The sequence below is a fragment of the Podarcis erhardii genome (assembly GCF_964252035.2).
Source record: "Podarcis erhardii genome assembly, chromosome: 10".
Taxonomy (NCBI): Eukaryota; Metazoa; Chordata; class Lepidosauria; order Squamata; family Lacertidae; genus Podarcis; species Podarcis erhardii.
The window spans coordinates 62761770-62771219 of NC_138500.1; positions in this window are offsets into that span (position 1 = coordinate 62761770).

Genomic DNA, 9450 nt, shown 5'->3' on the forward strand with positions numbered 1-9450 from the left:
CCTTTAACGGAATTCCCTTTCCGCAGCAACCATGGAGGGGCAGGCCCAGCCTATCCTAACCCCTCCTCCACCAATTTATAACCAATGCCTAACCGCAACCTTACAAGTTGTGACGATTTGCTACGCAGTAGGCAAAAACCAAATGGCCCAGCCAATCAGCCAGCTGGACAAAATTCCTACCAAGCCCCTGCCCCAACGGCAGACGACCCCATGACAGGCATAGCAAGGTCAATGCAACAACCCCTTACTCAAGGGCGGGTGGGCGGGTGATCCGTTGCACACAGCAAAGAGAAAGCTCCAGGCTGCGTGCAGAGTATTTAAACATTTTCCCCCTCCCACCAAAATTGCAACATAACTTTTACCCCAGCAACCCAGTGAACCAATCACTGCCCCAGGCCATCTTTAGAGACCCTGCCTGGTAACAGAGGGGTGGCTCAGCAGACCCCACCGCAACACGTGCTCTCCATGAAGGAGAACACGCTTTGTATACCATTCTGAGATATTTGGATAAATGGCAGAATGTAAGTGGAAAGAATAAGAATAAGAATAAGTGCTATTCTTCTAGAAAATAAGGTGCTGGAACTCACTTGTTCTCTGAGAATGGCAATGGTACCCACCTGAGAGGTGCCAGAACCCACCTAGTAAGAATAAGAATAAGAATAAGAATAAGAATAAGAATAAGAATAAGAATAAGAATAAGAATAAGAATAAGAATAAGAATAATATATTCACATGACAATAATGAGTTTCTTCTTTTCATCAGCAATGGATCTGTTCCACAGAACAGGAGCTTATAAGGCAGGCCTTCTGAAAAGTCAACAGGTCCATCTGTGAACCAGCAAATAAATTGATTCAATTCTGTATCATCTCCAGGAAATTTGCCCGCGAGGTCAGCTGGGGAGACGTAGTCATTTAGCCAGCACCAGGCACTGCATGCGAGTGAGCCTTCGCATAGTGACCTTTCCTCCATCCCAAGCACTGAACATTCTTTCCACAGTCTGGTACGTGTGACTGCATGGTTAACTCTGTGACAGCGCAAGAACATTAAGTGGGTGTCAGTGACTAATGATAACTTGTCTTCAGGCTTTTATTTTCGTGAGTCCTGTTCTGTGCATACACGTTAACAGCTGTAAGCCTGTCTGGTGAATGTTGTCGCTGTGGCACTTTGTTTGTGGGCTTGCTTCTTCTTCATCATCTTTAGCGATCACTCACACCAGAGTAAGATTGTCTTCCATGAAAACGGTCTTAAGAGTGAGTCTGTAAGTGACCGTGGAGGCTGATTCTGGATCCACACGTCCTTCCACAATGGGGACACAGGTTTCCGGGCAGGAGTTGATCACAGTGAAGGTTTGCCAAATATGGCTTCCTCTTAGAACATTTCTTCCTTTCGTCCTGATTTCGAGCATCTTCAAAGTCCATGACACCTTTGGTAAAGGCTGTTCTCCAACTGGAGCGCTCGCAGGCCACTGTTTCCCATTTGTCGGTGTTTATACTATTTTTTTTTAGATTTGCCTTGAGAGAGTCTTTCAACCTCTTTTGTTGACCACCAGTATTACGCTTTCCATTTTTAAGTTTGGAATAGAGTAGTTGCTTGGAAGATGATAATCAGGCATCCGTACGACATGACCAGTCCAGCGAAGTTGATGTTGAAGAATCATTGCTTTGACACTGGTGATTTTTGCTTCTTCCAGTGATGATCCAGCAAGTGAATGTGGATTTGCAGTACTCTTGTCACATGCATGATCCTTCTGAAGGTTTGAGTTTCATTTGTCCAATCTAGTCAACATTACCAGGAAGCACATTCATGGCCAGATGCAACCAATCGGTTGCTAAAATTATAATGGCAAAAATGCACAAAGGCATAGGGAAACTGGTAAAAGTGTGTCCTGTCTGTGCCGTGTATTGCGGTGCAGGAATTTGGGCCAAAGAATACAAAATAAAATAGGTGTGATGCTACTTCACCTCCCAGCTGCTCTTCTTTCTTTAAGGAGCTATCAGATTGATAGAACTCTTGATCAGTAAAAATATAAAGGAGCTGCGAGAGCCATGCCATGACTGCCCAAATCTTGATTTAGAGGACATATTCCTCAGCTCGGAGTTTCTGCAGAGCTGGGAAATGGAGCTGGAAGCTGCAGCTAAAGAGACTATGAAGTGCACCAAGCCAAAAGTATTGCTCCATTTACTCGGCAAGGTTGCCAGACGTCTAATATTTATATTGAGCCTGTCTCACACAGAAACATCATGCCTGGCATTTGGAGAGAGGTCAGCGCCCTGTGCAGATTCTCTCAAAGTGTTTTACAATTGTAGATCCTCAGGGAAGGAAGTATGTGTCAGGAGTATGTGCAGCAGCCAGGCCCTGTGACTGGTAGGGCCTCACAGGATTGGGGCCTTCCTGAGTTTGGCCTGGAAAGGCAAACAACAGACAGCCAGACAGAAAGAGTTAATCAAGTTCTGGAACAATATCTCCACTGCTTCCTGAGATACCATCAGGACGACTGGTTGGATCTGCTGCCATTGGCCGAGTTTGCCTACAACAACACCTGCCATGCCTCCACGGAACTGAGCCCCTTCTATGCCAACCTCGGGTACCATCCGTGCCACCACCCCTGCACACGGGCAGCTTCTCTCATGCCTTCTGCCAATGATCGGGTCTCCCACATTCAGGAGACACAAGCCGACCTGGTACAGCACCTAGAGAGAGCCAAGGCCAATTATAAGGTGCAGTTTGGTCAAACTCATGCTGGTAGCTTCGAGAACACTATCCAACCATCTTGTCCTCTGTCGTCCCCTTCTCCTTGTGCCCTCCATCTTTCCCAACATCAGGGTCTTTTCCAGGGAGTCTTCTCTTCTCATGAGGTGGCCAAAGTATTGGAGCCTCAGGTTCACGATCTGTCCTTCCAGTGAGCACTCAGGGCTGATTTCTTTAAGAATGGATAGGTTTGATCTTCTTGCAGTTCATGGGACTCTCAAGAGTCTCCTCCAGCACCATAATTCAAAAGCACCAATTCTTTGGCAATCAGCCTTCTTTATGGTCCAGCTCTTACTTCCATACATCACTACTGGGAAAACCATAGCTTTAACTATATGGACCTTTGTTGGCAAGGTGATGTCTCTGATGAAAATAGGAACGCCATATTCTAGTATTAGTATTAGTACAGTGGTACCTTGGTTCTCAAATTTAATCCGTTCCAGGAGTCTGTTCAACTCACAAAATGGTTTGAAAACCAAGGTGCAGCTTCGGACCTTCGGCTTCCAAAAAACATTCACAAACCGGAACACTCACTTCCGGGTTTGTGACATTCGGGAGCCGATTTTTTCAACTATCAAAGTAGCACTGTATTAGTATTGGTATTTAATATTAGTATTATTTTATTTATGCACCGCTCATCTGACTGGGTTGCCATCCACTCTGGGCAACTTCCAACATATATAAAAAACATAAAAAGACATTAAACATTTTAAAGCTTCCTTATACAGTGGCTGGGGAAACCCAGCCAGATGGGCAGGGTACAAATAATAAATTATTATTATTATTATTATTATACAGAGCTGCCTTCAGATGTCTTTGAAATGTTATATGGTTACTTATCTCATTGAATCTCGGATATCTCCATACCCTCCAACATTTCTCCAATGAAAATAGGGATGTCCTAAAGAGAAGGGGGGACGCGGGTGGCACTGTGGGTAAAACCTCAGTGCCTAGGACTTGTCGATCATCAGGTCGGCGGTTTGAATCCCCACGGTGGGGTGCGCTCCCGTTGCTCGGTCCCAGCGCCTGCCAACCTTGCAGTTCGAAAGCACCCCCAGGTGCAAGTAGATAAATCGGGACCGCTTACTAGTGGGAAGGTAAACAGTGTTTCCGTGTGCTGCACTGGCTCGCCAGATGCAGCTTGTCACACTGGCCACGTGACCCGGAAGTGTCTTCGGACAGTGCTGGCCCCTGGCCTCTTAAGCGAGATGGGCACGCAACCCCAGAGTCGTACACGACTGGCCTGTACGGGCAGGGGTACCTTTACCTTTACCTTTAAAGAGAAGGGGGACATTCTGGGATCAAACCAGAAACCGGGACTGTTTCTGTCAATCCAGGACGTTTCCTGGAATATACGGACACTTGGAGGGTGTTGATAGTACAGGCGTGAAAGAAACATGATAGCATCAGTTTACTCCTGCAGTAACTTTAGCAGCAAAATCCTTCTCTTTTGGCCACACTGCCAATAAATTTAAACAAAACAAATTCCTTCCAGTAGCACCTTAAAGACCAACTAAGTCAGTTCTTGGTATGAGCTTTCGTGTGCATGCACACTTCTTCAGATACACACATCTGAAGTATCTGAAGAAGTGTGCATGCACACGAAAGCTCATACCAAGAACTGACTTAGTTGGTCTTTAAGGTGCTACTGGAAGGAATTTGTTTTGTTTTGACTATGGCAGACCAACACGGCTACCTATCTGTAACTGCCAATAAATTTGTAATTTACTCCCATGTCCCACCTTCTGAGCTGAAGCACTTTCATACTGGCATAAACGAATCCTGTTTGAGAGGGTAGAGGTGAATGCACTATAAGTTTCAATTATATGTGTGTTCATTAAAAGAGTCCCACACTATAATTAGTTACGTAACTTTTATGGGAGGTGCTAGATTGCCCTAGATCAACCGGAATCAAGTTATATGAGGGTAAAGGTCTAAGCCAGTTGACTACAAGTCCCTTGAGATGTTTTTAATGATGTTCATGTGCAGTCTGTCCTTAGGCAGAATTCTTCTAATTCCTTCTTTATCTTTTTTTGTTATCTATTTTCTGCAGCACTTTGTCTGAGACACTTGGCCCAGCAGGGTTATTTATCCTATGGTTACATGCTTCTCGGTACTTTCCTCAGCTGAATGTGTCTGTACGGCACAGAATGTGCCCAAATAATTGCTTCCAAATTAGTTCGTCTCGTACATTTCTCCATGGCTATCTAAATATTCATAATTGAAGTCTTTATTTTGTTTTGTTTCGTTTTGAGACACAACAAAAAACATGGCTGTGCTTCTTTATCTGTGGTTTCACTGCAACTTACGTCATTATGTTCATTAGAGAATATCACTTGCATCTTTACATATCTATTGTGTTCCAAAGAAGGCCAAAATTACAGAGGGGCCTCTGCCCAGTTTCAGAATTGCTGGGTTCCAGTCTTTGTGATTTCCCCCCAGTCTTTGGTCTTCTCGGCTCGTATGAAGGGATGCTGTGACCCTTCCATTTGCTCTCGCCACCAATAAATACTTGGGGGTGAGGGTCTGGCTAATGAAAGTACATCGAAGGCTGTGGAGTAAAACAAGAACAATAATGACAGCTAGGGCTTCCCCCCCCCCCGGGGGTTCTCAAGAGTATAAAGCAGTGTTTTTGGGGGGGTGGGGGGCAGAGATACACATACCCCTAAACATTTTGTGAATCTAAGTTTGGCCGCATTGAGGAGGAAAATGAGAGTACCTCTCAACATATTTTTAGGGGGGGAAAGCACTGGTATAAAGTACCAGCAACTTTTTATTTCAAATGTTAAAAGCGTGGCACTTACTGTAAAAACTTCATGGTGAGTACCGGCACCATTTTTCCTAAAAAGAAGCACTGTTAATAGTTAACATAGAAATTTATGTAATAATAATAAATTGTGTCCTTCGTAAAAGAGGGCACGTGTGGCAGTGAGACCTGGAGACCGACCTCCTGGTTGTGGGTGGGTCTATTGGATAGCCACAACACCCGATTGGTAGGTCTTTCATTGCTGGGTGTTATCTGGCCAATGGGGTGCAGTCTAAACGGATCAAGGGACCTATATATACCCATGCACATGACTTCCTCTTTCAGCTCGTGCATCGGAACACCCGCCCACCTCTCCCTAATTTTAGGGCATTTTGCGATTGACATTGCTATGCCATCGTGTGTCGTCTGTCAGTGGAACAGGGGCACAGCAGGAATTTTCACCACTTGGCTGATTGGCTGTTGCCATTTGGGTTTCGCCTGCCATGTGGCAAATCATCACAACTTGTAAGGTTGTGGCTAGGCACTGGTTCATGTGATAGGGATGGGAGAACGGTCTTGCCATCCCTATGTGAAGGGTATTCCGTTGAAGGAATCCAAGGACTCAACTTGGTTTGGTCAACCCCCGAAAGGGGGTTGTGCCCATGCCTGAATCCAGGGGAGCATCTGGGGAGAGAACAGAGTCTGTTCCCAGGCTTTTCACCTGCCTCAGGTGTTCACCCTTGGCTGACCTATGATAGAGCTCTGGGTCAGCGCTGCCTGCAAGGGTGTAGGAAGCTAGTTGAACCAGAGCCTATGCAACCACTCACTTTTCTGTAATCAATAAAGTTGTGGCCTAAATTCTGCCCAAAACCAAAACTAAAATTTGAGTCAAATGTGTCTTTATTTAAGGGGGAGGTCTCTGGGTCTGAACACGCAACAACAACAACAGCAGCAGCAGCAGCAGCAGCAACAACAACAGTTTTATATGCCTCCCATCTGACTGGGTTGCCCCAGTCACTTTGGGCAGCTACCAACAAAAATAAATAAATAGCAAAAACACAAACATTAAAAAACCTCCCTGAACAGGGCTGCCTTCAGAGTTCTTTTTAAAATCACACATTTGTCGGGAGGGCATTGAACAGGCGAGACTACCGAAAAGGCTCTCTCCTGGTTCCCTGTAACCTCACCTCTCACAACGAGGGAACCACCAGAAGGCCCTCAGAGCTGGAAGGAAGGAATGAGAGAAGGCCCCTTTTTCACATGTGGCTACACTGTAATAAAAGATAAATAAATAGCTAATTATATTCAAGCTCCCACATGAATCACGCTGTAGTAAGGGAACACTGTGAATCCTTGTAGTGGCTTGGTATGGAGACATAATGTTCGTGTTGCTCTGCTATTATACGTCAAACTCATATGCACTTTTGAAAGTTAATACCTAATTTGGTAAACACCTGCTGACAGATTGCCTTGGTTCTGCTCCTAAGACATTAGTACAGCTCGCTGTAGGAATTTGCCTGTTTGTTTGTTTGATTTGTTTCTACTAAGATCGCTCTTGTATGCGGAGCTATTGCACAGGTAGCTTAGCAAAACCAGAGTACCTCACTGCGGGCGACAATGAAGTATGCAACATGTTCTGCTCTTTTTTTCATGGTTTGCATTTGTGCCCGCAGAATTGCAGGCTTGTCAATGTAAGAAGATGGAATTATTGGTGTGCTTTTGAAAGTCCACAGTGAAGATAGCCCACATATCTGACTCAAAGTCGTAGCCAGGAAGCAAAACTATTTGCTGCATTATTAGTTTATCATTTATCAGTTGCCTTTTAAATGTGTATACCGCCCTATTCCCACAGGTCTCGGGCTGACTGCAACATAAAATCACAAAATTCATAATAAAAACAAAAGCAACCCCATTAACCACCCCTTTCTCCAACACATCTAAAAAAAACCAACAAATTCCTTCCAGTAGCACCTTAAAGACCAACTAAGTCAGTTCTTGGTATGAGCTTTCGTGTGCATGCACACTTCTTCAGATACACTGAAACAGAAGTTTCCAGACCCTTCTATATAGTGAGAAGGTGGGGAGGGGTATTACTCAGAAGGGTGGTGGGAATGGGTGATTGGCAGATAGCTGTGATGAGCCTGTTGACGACTCTTAACGACTGCAATTGGAACAGAGACTCTCACCTAAGAGATCTACAGACAGAGACTCTCACCTAAGAGATCTACAGCAAACCTTTTTAGAACTAAAATACCCAACAGATGAAGTTAGACAACAGATCAACAGAGCCAGACTGATACCCAGAGAGAACTTGCTGCAAGACAGACCCAAAAAAGAAAATAACAGAACACCTCTAGTCATCACATACAGCTCCCAAGTTAAAACAGTACAACGCATCATCAGAGATCTGCAACCTCTCCTGGACAATGACAGTTCTCTTTCTCAAGCTCTGGGAGGAAGACCTTTCATTGCCTACAGACAGCCACCCAGTCTTAAACAACTCCTAACCCACAATAATACTACAACCAGACCTAACACGGACACTGGCACCAGAGCCTGCAATAAACCCAGATGCCAACTTTGCTGCCACATACACCCGGACAACACCATTACTGGCCCCAACAACATCACACATACCATCTCGGGACTATTTAATTGCTCATCGTCTAACATTGTGTATGCCATAAAATGCCAACAGTGTCCTTCAGCTCTCTATATTGGACAAACAGGCCAGACCTTACGCCAAAGAATAAACGGACATAAATCGGACATCAGGAATCACAAGACAGAGAAACCAGTAGGAGAACACTTCAATCTCCCAGGACATTCTATACAAGATCTCAAAGTAGCTGTTTTACTACAAAGGAATTTCAGAAATAGACTGGAAAGAGAAGCTGCTGAATTACAACTTATCACCAAACTTAAAACCATGGAGAAACCTGGTCTGAACAAAGACCTTGGATTCTTATCTCATTATACATGACAAAGCCATTTTTCACCTTTTCACCCCTTGCTTTTTCCTGTAAGACCTATTGCAGTCGTTAAGAGTCGTCAACAGGCTCATCACAGCTATCTGCCAATCACCCATTCCCACCACCCTTCTGAGTAATACCCCTCCCTACCTTCTCACTATATAGAAGGGTCTGGAAACTTCTGTTTCAGTGTATCTGAAGAAGTGTGCATGCACACGAAAGCTCATACCAAGAACTGACTTAGTTGGTCTTTAAGGTGCTACTGGAAGGAATTTGTTTTGTTTTGACTATGGCAGACCAACACGGCTACCTATCTGTAACTACATCTAAAAAAGGCATCAGATGTCAATCAGCCAAAGACCTGGTTGAAGAGAAACGTTTTTTGCCTGGTGCCTAAAGGTATACAGTGGTACCTTGGTTCTCAAACTTAATCCTTTCTGGAAGTCCGTTCCAAAGCCAAAGCGTTCCAAAACCAAGGTGCGGTTTCGCATAAAAAGGTAATGCAAAATGGATTAAGCCGTTCCAGACTTTTAAAAACAACCCCTAAAACAGAGACCATTGATCCATAAAATGAAAACAATAATCAATGTACTGTAGTATAAAATAAATAAGACAGTATTGTAGATGATAAAAATAAAAATATATATTTTTTCTTACCTGCGCTGATGACAGTCATTGTTTGGATGGGGGCTTTTATCCATTTCCGCAGTCACACAGTCAATCAATCCGTAGCTGAACTGAGTTCCACACAGTCACAAAAACAAATTAACCAAAAAAACAAAAAAACAAAACAAACGCAAATGTTAAAAAACCAGAACACTTACTTCCAGGTTTTCGATGTTTGGGAACCAAGGCGTTTGAGTACCAAGTCGTTTGAGAACCAAAGTACCACTGTACAACGTTTAGAAGACTTCTGAAAGCAGCCCTGTATAGGGAAGTGGGTTTTTTATGTTTAATGTTTAATTATGCTTTTATATATGTTG